Source organism: Mus caroli, unplaced genomic scaffold, assembly GCF_978045245.1.
Source record: "Mus caroli unplaced genomic scaffold, Mus_caroli_1 scaffold_5, whole genome shotgun sequence".
Classification (NCBI taxonomy): Eukaryota; Metazoa; Chordata; class Mammalia; order Rodentia; family Muridae; genus Mus; species Mus caroli.
The window spans coordinates 17,253,286-17,267,831 of NW_028227260.1; the positions used below are offsets into that span (position 1 = coordinate 17,253,286).

The 14,546-nt window shown below is 42.0% G+C and overlaps 2 pseudogenes; one reads left to right on the forward strand and one right to left on the reverse strand.

Moving 5' to 3' along the window:
- The first annotated feature begins 7,186 nt into the window (after window positions 1–7,186).
- LOC147004481 (melanoma-associated antigen 10-like) lies at window positions 7,187–8,156 on the forward strand (annotated as a pseudogene).
- Window positions 8,157–13,721: 5,565 nt separating this feature from the next.
- Window positions 13,722–14,047, reverse strand: LOC147004482 (high mobility group protein HMGI-C pseudogene; annotated as a pseudogene).
- Between the last annotated feature and the right edge of the window lie 499 nt (window positions 14,048–14,546).

Sequence of the window (14,546 nt, forward strand, 5' to 3'; positions counted from 1 at the left end):
TGACAGTGAGGTCTGTGGACCTTTTTGGAAGTTCCTTAAATTTACCAAAATCTGTGTGCTTACTCCAGATATAGAGGGCTCTACCATCCACTCAGATCCAGAGACATTGTGGACTCAGCAACATTTTGAGAGACTCCTGGAAAGGAGGTCGCCTTGCCTTGCCATTTGAGGCAAGAATTTATGGCTCACTTTGAAACCTTTTTAGGATTGATGGCTCCTCAAATAATACAGTCTTGTCCCTTTGCTCTCCCTTGCTCCCAGTGGGGTACCTTGTAGGAATGAGTTCCTTATTCCTTGATTTTGTAGGGTAAATTATTATGTGGTTTTCAAACATTCTGTGAGGAGTAGCTATGGAATAACTGGCTATGTCTAAGAGTATCTAAGGGTGTGCTATGGAATCTCTGGTTAGGCCAGGAGAGCACCACACACTATAGCTTTAATGATCTTACCTACACCAAATGCACAGCTGTGTGGGAATAAGTTCCTTCTAATCTCACTCAGAAGACTCTGTCCACAGGCTCCATTTGCCAGGTTCCTAGAAATGTAGGACCATGTCATATTTTCACTCTGTATAAAAATGGAGAAATTGATTGTTGAAACTGTTACTAGGATCCTCACACACAGACAATTTGCTAGATATATTTTGTTTTGTGGTCATGAAGCATAAGAGAGCACACTTACTGAAAAGAGCCTGGTACCCAATTGCCATATCTGAGAACTAGGGAGGCAGAGGACTGTTTTTTGAGGTTCTTTGAGTTTAACAGATGTCTTAGGACTGACTTGGTGGAAGGAGTCTACCCACCAACAGCCATCTATATCTGGTTACAAGTAGGTTTCAGGACTGTTTTGTGGAGTCCCTGAGTTAAATGAAAGATTTGTGATGACTTGTGATACAGAGCACCTTGCAAGCCTTTTGTCTCCTGTACCTTTGTGGATTTGGCACAATTTTGTGACACCCCAGCAAGGGAGATTACCTAGCTGTGCTTCATGAGGTAAGTACTTCAGGCTGAATCCAAACCTTTTCACACATATGGTTCCCCTGAGAAAATATTACTTCCTGCCCAGGATTTTTTTTTTTTTTGGAATAGAGACACCCCCACCCATTGTTAGCATAGCTCCAAGTAGAGCTCACCTGTAGGATTGAGTCCCTTGCTCCATAATATCTGAGGACCAACGACAGTCACTATTTTATGATGTTCTGTGAGAGAAGGAGTTCGAGTAATGCCCTGGGTGAAATGAGCTCCCAAGAAATATACTGGGAAAACTCTGCTTGAGAATAAATGACCCCACCATCTGTAGGATGGCAAATGTGAACTGTATCAAACAGGGGCCATCTATTGAAATAAGCCCCTTCCCACTTGCTCTCTGGGGACTCTGGCCTTAGGCACCATTTCAGAAATGAGGGTTCATCAGTCATTTTAATATAAAGATGGGAGATGAGAGTGGGTTTTGGGAAGCTTGCTTCTAGATGGTTCTTCTGCAACTGTTAACTTGTATCATTTTCAGAGTCTTGAACCAAGTGGGAGCAGATTTGTGGGGATTAAGCCTGTATCCAAGCTTCCAGATCTTTATATAGAGAGTTCCAAGACTTGGCACCATCTTGTGAGAAACCTTGTAGAAAGAAAGCCATACCATGCTTTCTGAGTCTAGGTTAGATCTTAGGGCAGAAAAAAGGTCTCCATCAGGATTTAAGGACCAATAGTAATGCTGATTTCACCCTTCAGTTAGCATTGCATTGAGTAGAACATGCTTGTTGGCATGAGGTTCTTGCTGGTTCCCCTTTTGTGCACCATGAAAAGCAGCATTTTTCTGAACTTCTTAGAAGGAGGCTTACATCACGTTCAGGGTGGAAGCTAGATCTGAGAGGAGACTATAAAAGCTCCAATGCAGAGAAAGGGTCACATATCATTATAATTTTGCACTAAAAATGTCCTCAGATGCAGGAATCAACCTGTGGACACTGTCAAAGACACAGAGGAGCAAATTTTAATAGTTACATCAGCCCACTTGGTAACTTCACATGCAGGCTGTGTATCCTGCCTATACTAAGCCCCCTGGCAAGCTAGAACCTGTGTTCTCAACTTTGGGGTCATAATCCCTTTGGGGTTACATATCAGATACCCTGCTTATCACATATATTCTTTATGATTCATATAGTTGCAAAATGACAGTTATGGAGTAGCCGTCAAGGCAACTTTTAGTTTGGGTTCACCACCACATGAGGAATTCTGTTAAAGATCTCAGCATTAGGAAAGTTAATAAATACTGATCAACAGGGTATGCAGATGGTAATTTAGTGGGCCCATTTGTAGGAATGAGGCTTTCTCCTTCCCTCCCCTGGGAATCATTGTCTTGGAGCATTTTGAGAAGATTACAGAAAGGAGTATGCTTGTCAGTCAAGCAGTTATCTGTCAGTTGATTGCAGAAGACTCATCCAGGAGAGAAAGTGCCAGATTATATTGTATCCTTTTGAGAGACTTTCAGCTAAACCAGGTTGGTTTGCAGGAGTGAGTTTCTATATCTGCAAGAGGTAACTTGGAGGACTCCAAACAATTTCCTGACATACCTTGAAGTTAGAGAACACTTAAGTCCTCAAATAGGGGGAAGAGTCCCTCCTTATACTGCCACATTCACATGCAGTTGCTCAGGGGTGTTATAACAACGTTTTCAAGTTCTGGAGTGTTGATACAAGATTTCAGAGTCCAGATGATTATATGGTAGACTGTAAAGTCCCTTTCTTAATAAAGGGCCCCAAGTTATAGCAGCTTCAGCTCTGCTGTCTAGGAGATACCCAAGAGTATGCCCTTGTAGTTATTACATTGTTCCCCCGTCTGGTTCCCAGGATTTCTGACAATAGAGATGCAATTTTTAGATCTTCCTGGTTGAGGAAGGACTTGGTCCATTTCTGACTCAAGTGTAATCTGTTGGTGGACTGCAGATACCCTAGAGCGTAGGAAATCCTCCATTTAATCTAGTTGGACTAACATGAAGCAAGTTGGAATCTTTATGTGTGGTCCTGTTTACCTTCTCCACTATTCCATCTATATCTAAGGAGTTGCAGGACTCAGAACATGTTCTTTCTGCAGCATGAATCAGGTTGCCTTATTTTCAGAGTTTATGGTGTTCTGGATGGCCTAAATAGCATCCTTTCTGGATAAGCTTTCCACAAGTAATGTGGAAAGAGTCCTGTCACTTTAACAAAAATAGGAAAGTGGGAGTTCATGTGTCCTAATAGGTCTTGCTTCTAATCTGTGTGAGATGCAAGGGTGAATTGTAGATGAATTCATCTTCATATTTATGGGATGCATGTGCCACACATGGGGAGATATGTTGTAGGGATTAGACAGTTTTGCTTTTTTCTACTTTAATGTAGTGTATTAAGATAGAGAGATAGTTCAGTGGTTATCAGTACTTGCTGTTCCTGTAGGTTCAATTCCCAGCCACAAATGGTGCTTCACAACTCCAGTTCCAGGGCATCTGGCCTCATTTACTGACTTGTTTGTACACCAGGAATGTATGTGTTGTCCTTAAAGAGACATTCAGTCAAAACATCCATGTGCATTAAGTAAAAAGAATTCTGGTGGACATCTGGAGACAGAGGACAAGCTGAGCCATGCTTGATGCCAAGGTGATAGCTATGATTTGACTTCTGAAGACCTGCTCCAGATTTAGTCAACCCAAATTAAACCAGTTCTACCTATTTAGCCCCAAGGTCATTAAGCGAGAGCAATCAAGAATACTGGACTCCAAGTTAGACAACATCCTCAGCATAAAATTGGGTATGTAAGTCCAACCCCTAGCTGAGGAGCTATAGATAATTTATAGCTCCATAGGAGCGACTTTGCATTCCTTACATGGGCAGTGACTGGTCAGTTTATCATGCTTCACTGGATGGCCACACGCCCAAGTGTATTCAGGCATTATCAATTTGACTCCATGGGTTAAAACTCATGAGAGTGCAAATATTGGTAAGAATTGAAGTGTGTGGGATTTGGAGGATCTGGGAGAGTTTGGGACATAAAACCATGCCTGGAATGTTGGTAAGGTAGAGCATTTCATGATCCAGAGACTCAGTGGGCACACCTGACACTTAGGTGACTCCTAGCTCCCGGCCTTACTCCAGAAATGGAAATTGTGCCCTGCTTCTCACATCAAAGAGACCTGACCTGTGGTCACATAGGCTTCAAACAGAGTTCTCCATGCTAATGAGGTACTTAGAGTCCTAGAAGACTCAGACAATAAGCTTCCCTTCACAGACATTCCACCCTGAAAAAATATTTATTTACAGGCACACACTGAGATGGGGAGTATTGTTTTGAGCATCCATTTTCCAACATGACAATAAGCAGTTTGGAACCACAGACTGTTTCTTTTCACCATGATATGCTGTGTGGAGTCATCAAGGCCTTAGCCTACAGAGTCACATCTTAATCTCCCTTAGATGGTTTCTCTGTTCTCCAAGCCAAAATCACCACCAAGCCAAGTACAATCCAGGCAAGACCTATGATCCCTGCCTGTTCAAGCCACAACTCCTCAATTTCTCCAGCCCTTGGCTAATGCAGCCCCAGTCTGTGGGACTCTGACTCCATTCTCTGCCCTCATGCATTGCCCAGGTTGCCTGGATGTCTAAGAGACTGAGAAACCCTAAGCACTGACCTCTTCCCAGGCTGGGAACCCCTGAGGCAACTCTGGTTTTCCCAAATCTCAGACTTTTCTTTCTCACCTAAAGAACAGTGCTCAATGCTTCAGTACTATGCAGTACTTGCCCTGCTGGCAGCATGGGATAAGCACAATAAAACTCCCCATAATTCACCTCCATAAGCAGCCATGCCTAGTTGTGGATCAGAAGCAGGCCCACAACCTAACTGGAGGGATGTTGAATATAAGTAAAACGCAATGTATGAAATGATCCAAATTTTAAGAAAACATTCTTAAAAGATCATGTGGCTCTTTGAACAGTCCACACAGACTCTTGGAATCAAGGTGAGAGTTTATGATTAGTCTAAGGAATCTCAAATCAGTGCTTCTCCATTGTCCACTCTGCACCTAACAGGGTGAGGTGCATCCTTAGGGGTAAGGATCTATTCTTCAGTGGGTCTCTGTTTTACATACATTTTTGGAGCAATTGAAGTAGATAGGGTCCAGGATCCATGAACTCCCAGGGTAAGAGACTGTAGGTCAACTAAAGTGATGCCACACTAGATAATTCAGCTGGATCACAATAATTGGGATTGTAATACAGGCGTCCAGGATAGATACAGTATTGGCCTACTGTGACCTCAGTAGATAGAACTACAGAAGATTTTCGTTTGTTTGTTTGTTTGTTTTGTTTCTGATGTCCATGTTAAAGAAGTCTTGGATACATCCCTAGTCAAGGCAAAAATCTAGGGTTCACTGTGGTGTGCTCACTTCAAATAATCCATAAATAAAATTTTTCTCGAGATCCCTGAGTTATGTGGGTGTGTGACTGCCTCTTTGTTATGATTAAAGATTTTTTCTGAGATTTATATAGTAGGTGAAGACATTGATTCTAGGTGTGATGTCAAGTTGGCAGAGGGAACCACTTAGGAGGACAGAGAGCAGAGTCCCATGATTTCTGTGTCTTATACATGTACTTCTGGGGACTATATGTGTCCAAGGCTGAGAAAGAAGGGACTGTGCTGCCTGGTTATATTCTGAGTCTAACACTCAGAGGCATTAAGTGGCAAGCTTAGTTGTACCTTGGACAGGAAAGCAGCAGTCTTTGGAGAGAAGAGGTCTTTTTGTCATCTGCACATAAAGAAAGGTATAAGGAAAAAGTCAGATGAATAAATCCCAGTTGGTCTTAGGAAATCCCATATCAGACTAGTGCAGGTCATGTGAACAATCCACATTAACACATCCAGATGGACATGGATTTGGCACTTTCTCAGATGTCATGAGACCAGAGTGGGTAGCCATATTTAAAACAAGGGTCCCAGGATCATGAGAGTTCAGGTAGTATCCTCAAATGTATGTGTTAAGGAAAACTCTTTTACGGGCCCAACAAACACTTGTCCCTTCCCTGATCCACACAGTGCTGGGTGGGGATGTCTTGCTAACCACCCTATCTTGTATACAGGTCCCTGATATCAAGGAGCTGAAATCCCGGTAAAGTAGAGTTTGACTAGAGTCTTCAGAGGAAAGAAGATCTCAGGAGTGTCAGGACTGAAGGTGAGGACTGAAGATGTCCTGCATTTAAACAAATGGGAAATGTCCCATACCTGGCCTGCTACAGGCTGTGAAGAAACCAAGGGCTATAGATAACTTCCCTCACCTCTTACCTCTTTATAACAGAAATAGGCTCCTGACTAAAAGAAACTAGCCTCAGATCATCAGGTGAAGCAGTACAGTACTTGTCTTTGATGAAGGAGAGTGTTCGGCAGGTCTGACAATTCAGGACACATGAAAACCATTAAATTTTCTCATTTCATGTAATTTAGTTTGAACATGTATAGCCATGTATGAATCTATCTTAATACCCTTTATTAATTTGTAGAGGGTTGGATATGTAAGAGTTTGCTACAGGCCATCTAGAGGGCACTGTCCAGTCAATGACAGAAAACATAAGGGCCCAAAATGATCAGTGAAGACACCATTCACTTTAAGTAGTGTTACCCCATGCCCCCCCCAACCCAGGTCATCTCTGCCTTTGTTTTACAAATAGGGTCTAAGTTAGCAACTAGCTCTTTGCAGCTATGGGATGGTTGCCGCATCTCTTATAATGATTGTAACCTTGAACACATGAAAATCATCCTCTGTGTTAGTGCCCGCACTCTTTTACAAAGTCAAAGCTGTGTAGTCTCAGAACTTAGAGGGATGCCTAAACTGATATTATATATCAATGGTCCCAACAACTGAGAATACTGACTCTCCACAATACCTCAAATATTCCCATGGTACACTGTGATTATCTGTTGTGATATCTGCCTGCACTCCATATGGCAGGGGGACCTCCTGTTTCAGGCTTTCAGATTCCAGAATTGCTTAGAGCCCTGTGACCCTAAAACACTCCTCCGGAGCTCTCAAGTATCATGACAGATTGAATTTTGTGTTACATGATCTGCCTTAAGAATCCACTCACCCTCTTCTTTCTCCATCAGACCTGTGGATCCTGCCTGCTGGGATTGGAACACTATCCTGCCTACTGTCACCTAGGATAGTCAAAATGGCTGATTCCTATAAGACCCAATACTGCTACCTCCAAGAGAGTGCTCAGGCCCAACAGGAATTAAACAACGACCAGGAGACCATGGAGACATCAGAGGAGGAGGAAGGACCCACCACCTCAAATAAGGTGTGTGGTAGTGGAATACCAAGTCCTCCCCAGAGTCCTCAGAAAGCCTACTCTCCCTGTGTGGCACTGGCCTCCATCCCTGATAGCCCATCTGAGGAAGCTTCCATCAAAGGATCAGAGGCCCTGGAAGACCCACTGTATTTGTTGCACAATGCACAGAACACAAAGGTGTATGACTTGGTGGACTTTCTGGTTTTAAATTATCAAATGAAGGCAATCACTACCAAAGCAGAAATGTTGGAAAGTATTGGTAGAGAGTATGAGGAGTACTACCCTCTGATCTTTAGTGAGGCCTCTGAGTGCTTGAAGCTGGTCTTTGGCCTTGACATGGTAGAAGTGGACCCCTCTGTCCACTCCTATATCCTTGTCACTGCCCTGGGGATCACCTATGATGGGATGATGACTGGGTATGCCAGTCCAGGGTATGCCCAAGACAGGTATCCTCATAGCTGTACTGAGTGTCATTTTCATGAAGGGAAACTATGTCAGTGAGGAGATTATCTGGGAAATGCTGAATAACATAGGGTTGTGTGGTGGGAGGGATCCTTACATACATAAAGACCCCAGGAAGCTCATCTCTGAGGACTTTGTGCAGGAAGGGTACCTGGAATACAGGCAGGTGCCCAATAGTGATCCTCCTAGCTATGGGTTCCTGTGGGGCCCAAGGGCTTTAGCAGAAACCAGCAAAATGAAAGTCTTACAGTTTTTTGCCAGCATTAATAAGACTCACCCCAGAGCCTTCCCTGAAAAGTATGCAGAGGCTTTGCAAGATGAGATAGACAGGACCAAGGCCTGGATCTTGAGCAGATGCTCTAATTTCTCTGATCTGCACACATTCTAGTGTACTGGCATTTCCCTTCTAACCCCAGGTCAGATAGTGTCATTGATAAAATTCCTGTATCCTCATTTGAGAGGTGGCTGGAGGAGAGCATTAAGCATTTTTTATCACTCTGTTTGGGTGACTTTAGGATTCTTAGTAGTCCAAAATTTTAATAATCATAGTTTAAGGTCCAATACTTTTAGTTTTAAGTGCATGCAGTGTTGTTTTTCCAGGTTTGCAGAATGTTATTATTTTGAAAAGAAGTGGGAATGACTTCTGTATTAATTTGTTAAATGTCTCAAGAAACTAGTGACATTGTAACTTTAATTTTCTGGGCAATGGAAAATATGTGAAAGTTAAAAAAAACAAGAATAAAAGATTTTTCATCATCTCAAACTGTTTAGTATGTTGTGGTTAACAAATTAAAATTAAAAGTAAAATTATTAAATTGAATTCATAACACTATAATCTTCACTGGTTCCCTGTGCATACTAAAGTCCTCTGTTTGCAGTGGACCATTGGCTGAAGCTAGGTCTATATTTTCCTCTAGGTAATTGGGGTCGAACTGAAGCCAGAGTCAATAAATTTTCTATATAAAATTAGAGCGTGAGCCTCAGATCTTTCAAAAATTTAGAGGTTTTTTTTTTTTTTTTTTTTTTTTTAATGATGATTAGAACTGGTTCAGAGTTTTGCAGAGGGTCTTGCTAAGGAAAGCACCTCAATTTGAATGCTGTATACCATAGCATTTTGTGATTTCTGGCCAAGTAACAACTCAAAAGATCTGTATGTCATGATCCAGGGTATCTTATTCTAGACCACACGTTCCAGTAATTCATGAGGTACACATGTTGGAAAAGAATTCTTCACTTATAAATTGGCATTAGAGTTAAGTAAATCATAATCGAGCTAAAATCCATAGGCTGAGAGGGATTCTGTAAAGAAGAGGTCTGTAGGGGGAGCATGAATGAATATACCTGAGAAGGGAAAATAGAATAAAAATTGCAGCATATAAGTGGTTGGATGTGGATGCTAATGGGACAGATGGGATGATGGAATGAGACAGTACAAGGAAAGGCATTTGGAATTGGGGAACTTTTAAGTATGTTCAGGTGGATGCCTCTTGTAATGGAAACTTCTTGGAATCCATGAAGTTTATTTTGGTGACTGAATGTATCTGGCTTTGTTTTGAGGGTGACATGGTGGGGGCTGTCTTTGATACCTTCCCCTCCATCTGCGTGGTTTCCCAGTCTTCTCCTCTTTGCCTTAGGGGCAAGATGTACAATTTTTAGCTCCTTTTCCAGTGCCGAGTTTCACAGGATATTGCCTTGTTTCTGGCTTTGATATGAATAGAGTGAACCTCTGAACCTGTAGGCTAACCACAATGAAATGTTGTTGTTTATAAGATTTGTTTGGTCATGCTGCCTCTTCATACCCAGGGTCCCTTACTAATCCATTAATATAATTAGGATTTCTGGTAATGGAGGATATGTAGTCTGAACAGGCCATCTTTGGAACACAAGTAATGTTCCAGTGGTGGGAATACATTGGAGTTGCTTAAGATTTTAGCAGAAGGGTTCCATAGAGATTCCCAAACAACACATGCTGATGCCAGGACTAGGGTTTGTTCTCTGCAAACTGACACTGTGGCCCTATTGCCAGGGAAAATGTCACATAGTTCATTGGGCATAAAGAAGACTAGCTGGTACATGCATGGTGACTCAACTCCAACATTCTAGGAACTTTTGTGTGGGAAGGTACTGGGCAGTCTAAAAACAGTGTAAGATGGACATCAAATCTGCCACAAATCCTTCAACATTCAATCTGTCATACCTATATAAAGTTCGGGGGCACTGCAAGAGGGCTAGTGGTATGAACTTGAAGGAGTAGGCAACCAATGTTTTGTTTAACCAGAGGTCTATGCTATGAGACAGATACATTGTGTAGACATGGAAACAGGGGAACCCAGAGACCTAGGGTTGAACCAAGTATGAATGGCCTATTGCAGAGTGTTATACTCATAGGTCAGTGCTTTTTTTCAGATAAGAGAGACTTCCTCCAGCATTGGATATGAGCAGGTGCAGAGACCCACAAGCATACATTATGTAAAGTTAGTGTTTAAATTTGAGGTCTCTGGGCCTTCAGAGAAGAGATGGGGAAGTGTGGGGAAGTTTTTTTTGGGGGTGGGCTGGGAAAATTATAGAAATCAGAAAGGATGTGAGACATCAAGAGAACAAGGCCAACAAAATTAAATAGGAAGAGTTTGCATGGTGTCCCATAAACTAAAGCAGAAAGCACAGGATCTGCATGGTTCTCCATCTCTAAGGCTTACTGCTGAATAACATTATTGTTTCCTGTTTATCATTATCATTATTATTATTATTATTTTAAATATTATTTTGATTTGTTTTTTAAAATCCTATCATTATTTCCCTCTTGGTCATCCCTTGTTAATTCCTAATCTCCCAGTATAAACTAAACAGAGACAGAGTGAAACTAATCGAAGTTACAACCGAATAGAACTATTATTATATTAGCATAATATGTAAATATATCAGTTTCTTTTTTTTGAGGGTGTTATGTTTATTGTGCAGACAGTGATAATCCACTAGAGAAGGTATTGCCACAAGCAAGCCGTCCAAGTACAATCACAGACAGCGACTCTACACAAGGAACAGAGAACGAAGTCAGAGGGCGCACAAAGGAATGGGGAGAAAGTTGGATGCAGTTAATCGTCTTGATAAGTTTCTCCTGCAAACATATTTAGCTTGCAGAAATGGTAGAGAAGTTAGATGTCCAGTCTTACTTAGCTGTGACCAACAACAGTAAAAAACATTCTTATAAAATTTATCTCCCACAAAAATAAACTATATATATAAAAATTTTATGATGTTCTCACTGTTCCATTGGACACAAGCCTTTTTTTTTCTCTTTTTTTTCTTTTTTTTCATTATGAGAAATGAGGTATACTGGGACTTAAGAGCTAGTAGTGTGTTTTGATTGTACAACATACAGGAAATAAGGAATAACTTCATCAGAGATGGAAATTGCTCGGTGTGCCGAGTCTGGCCAACGTGAGAAACTGTTTTAGTTTTTAGGAGCTGGCAAAAATGAGGTTTCTGTAAGGCCCATCCGAAGACCCGGAATGAGAATCTGATATTTATAAACCACTGTTTATTTGATTATTTAATGCATTGTTAACAGTCACGTTGAGTTTTAATCTCTCCATAGCTCCTTTGGCGACTCACGACAGTGAGTCATCTGCCAGTCTCAGAGTAGCGCATGGCCTTTGAAATGACCTCCCTGAAAACAGCTGGAAGAGACACGGTTGTTTGTTTGTTTCATTTGGCTTCAGTATTAAAAGTCATACTGACACAAGCCACTATGAGAAACTACCTCCTTTCCCAGTGGGTAACACTCTGGAAAGTCAGCACACTTAATAGGAGAGAAAGGCATAGAAACTCTACACAAGAAGCGTCCAAAACAAATCTGCTTGAGACATTTTTTTATAAATCACATTGTGTAAAATACATGAAAAAAATATCGGTCAAGCATATTCTTCTAGGCAACTAACCTTAAAAATCTATTATTTTTTCCTTTTTCATTGCATCAGGCAAAAGGCTGAGCTGGTTGTAGCAAAATTTCAAGTTTCTTTGAAGGTTGGCTTGATTTTAATTCATTTATTTTTGCAAAAGTATGTAAAAAAATTGTGTTTCTATCAAGGGTCTTTTACAAAAAAATAGTTTCGATGAGGGAGAGGTGAGGTTTGAGCTCCTTCAAACATGGGGGAAGGAAATCAATGAGTGATATAGGCTGCAAGTTCGTTCCTTTGGAAGGGTGGAGGTAGTTCCTTGCAAATCAGGAAGTCCATTTGTTTCAATAATTCATTTGAGGTACAAACTTGGAGACTTATATTTGAACACTACAGATGTGTGTGTGTGTGTGTGTGTGTGTGTGTGTGTGTGTATGTGTGTATGATACAAAGTAGTGTCACTGAAAAAAAATTCTCCTTAAGAACCTAGGAGCAATTTGACTCAAAAATGTTTCAAATTAATGTAACAATCTAGCAGGAAAGCTACCACAAGCATTTGTAACATTTTAATTAAAAAAAAAGTCATAGAAATATGCATAGCCTGCTGAGACGGAGTAAGAGTACAGACAAGAATGGTCAAGAACTGGGGATGGCTGAGATGCCGATCCAGTAAGGTTTGGTTTTGTTTTGGTGGTTTTTTTTTTGTTTTGTTTTTTTTTTCCTTTCTCTTGCAGGGCTTGTGTCTAGCAGTGTGTAACAAATGCAGGGCTGTAAATTCACTGTAGCATTCAGAGGTAGTATTGAGTAGTGGGGATTATTGCATCTCTGGCTAAAAGTGCAGCGTGAATGCAGAGATGGCAGTCCGAACCAAGATAATGCACCCTGGCTAGCCATCTTATGTCAAAATGAAAGGTGTTACAGGACGTAACACGAAGGCTTCATCTGAGGTAAGTGGTACTGCGGTCTTTCACGGACACTGGTACACAATGAAGAACAGAGAATATAGAGAGGAGAGAGAGGCGAGGGAGAGAAGGGAGGGAGAGAGGACAGTGAGCGGGAGCTGTTTTTATTATTTTTTTTAAAAATAGTGTCTTTTATACAGCAAAAGAGATTTCGGTTTCGCTCCTCCCACGTCATCACTTGGGTGAGTTCATTGGGTACTGTTAACCTTTTCATTAAATTCCAAAATAAGGATCATTTTACTCAGCTAGTTATCTCAGATGCTTCAAGGCTGACAAGTGTCATATATGGCTAAGTGGCTTTCTGCTGTGTAGATCTCCCGAGGCAGGAAAGAGAGCTTGTGGGCTTATCACTCCTGCTGCTGTGTGTGAGTCCATAAACGGAGGAGTTAACGTTTCTCGTTTACTTCCCTTTTTTGAAAAAACAAAACAAAACAAAACAAAAAACGAGCATAACCTATTCTGGTTTGCTAGCTGTATGAAAAGATACACCAGCATTTTGTCTCATTCAGAATTGAAAAGTAAAGAAAAAAAATCAAGTAAGTGTCTACAAGATTATACACAAAGGAGAGTAGTGTCTTGTTCTCATCTTTGGTGTCCTAAGCAGATTTTCTATGATCATGGTGGGGGTGGCATCTGAGTGGACACAGAGTCACACACAATGCTTTTCTTATACGAATGCCCCCGGTCACCAGGGTGCCGGTTTAGGGTTTGCATGTAGTGACTGATTAAGCCCACCACAGAGGTTTTCCTCAACCACACACCCTTGCTTATCAGATCCACAAACTATTAGTAAGTTAAGGGAAAAGAAAACAGTCATTAAAAGTTGCATTGTTAAACTGTGCCCCCCGTGTTTACAGCAGTTTTTCACTAAACCTGGGACTGTGAAGGGATTACAAAGTGATTAATATAGTCCTTCTCAAGGTTATGTGATTTCTCCCGCCCCGCCCCCGCCCCTCGCCCAGCCCAGCCCCGCCCCTGCCCCACCCCGCAGAAAGTAGAAAGACAGAGGCAGTTAAGAATAAGTGGTCACTGCAGTGTCTTCTCCCTTCAAAAGATCCAACTGATGCTGAGGTAAAAATTGAATGTCGGCGCCCCCTAATCCTCCTCTGCCGACTCTTGTGAGGATGTCTCTTCAGTCTCCTGAGCAGGTTTCTTCTGAACAACTTGTTGTGGCCATTTCCTAGGTCTGCCTCTTGGACCTTTTTCTCCAATGGTTTCTGCTTTCTTCTGGGCTGCTTTAGAGGGGCTCTTGTTTTTGCTGCCTTTGGGTCTTCGTCTGGGTCTCTTAGGAGAGGGCTCACAGGTTGTCTCTTGCAGCTGCTTCCTGGGTCGGCCTCGTCCTCACTTCTGTGGCACCCAGCGGCAGGTTGTCCCTGGGATGATGTGGATGGCTGCCCAGCGCCCTCACCACGTGCGCTCATCCTGCCTCCAGCTGCCACTACCACTGCCTCCACCGGTACCGCCGCTACAGCTGCTCTGTCTCCGCCTCACCTCCCCGGATCCGCCCAGCACCTTTCCAGAGACGGGATGGAGAGAGCTGGAGAGGGCAAGAGCTGCAAGAGCAGGCGAGCTGGCCTGTGCACCGGGGACTGCTGCTGCTTAGGCTGCCACCTCTGCCACCATCCAATATATCAGTTTCTTGTTTTATCTATTGTGACTTTGTGGTTCATCTCAGCTATTTTGGTATAAAATTCTCTCCAATCTTAATGATTCAGACTAGTTTCCCTTGGGTTCTAGATGAGTTCATCTGCTTTACCTCAAACTGTCTCTGGCAATCTTTTCTAATCATCTGCCTTTTTCTCACTCCATGGTATTTTATTCTCCACCTCCAAACTGTCCTTGTAAAACTCCCTCCCACACTCATCTCTTTTAAGTAGCCTCCCATTTTTTGTTTGAGAGTTGGGCCTATTCTGCCACACA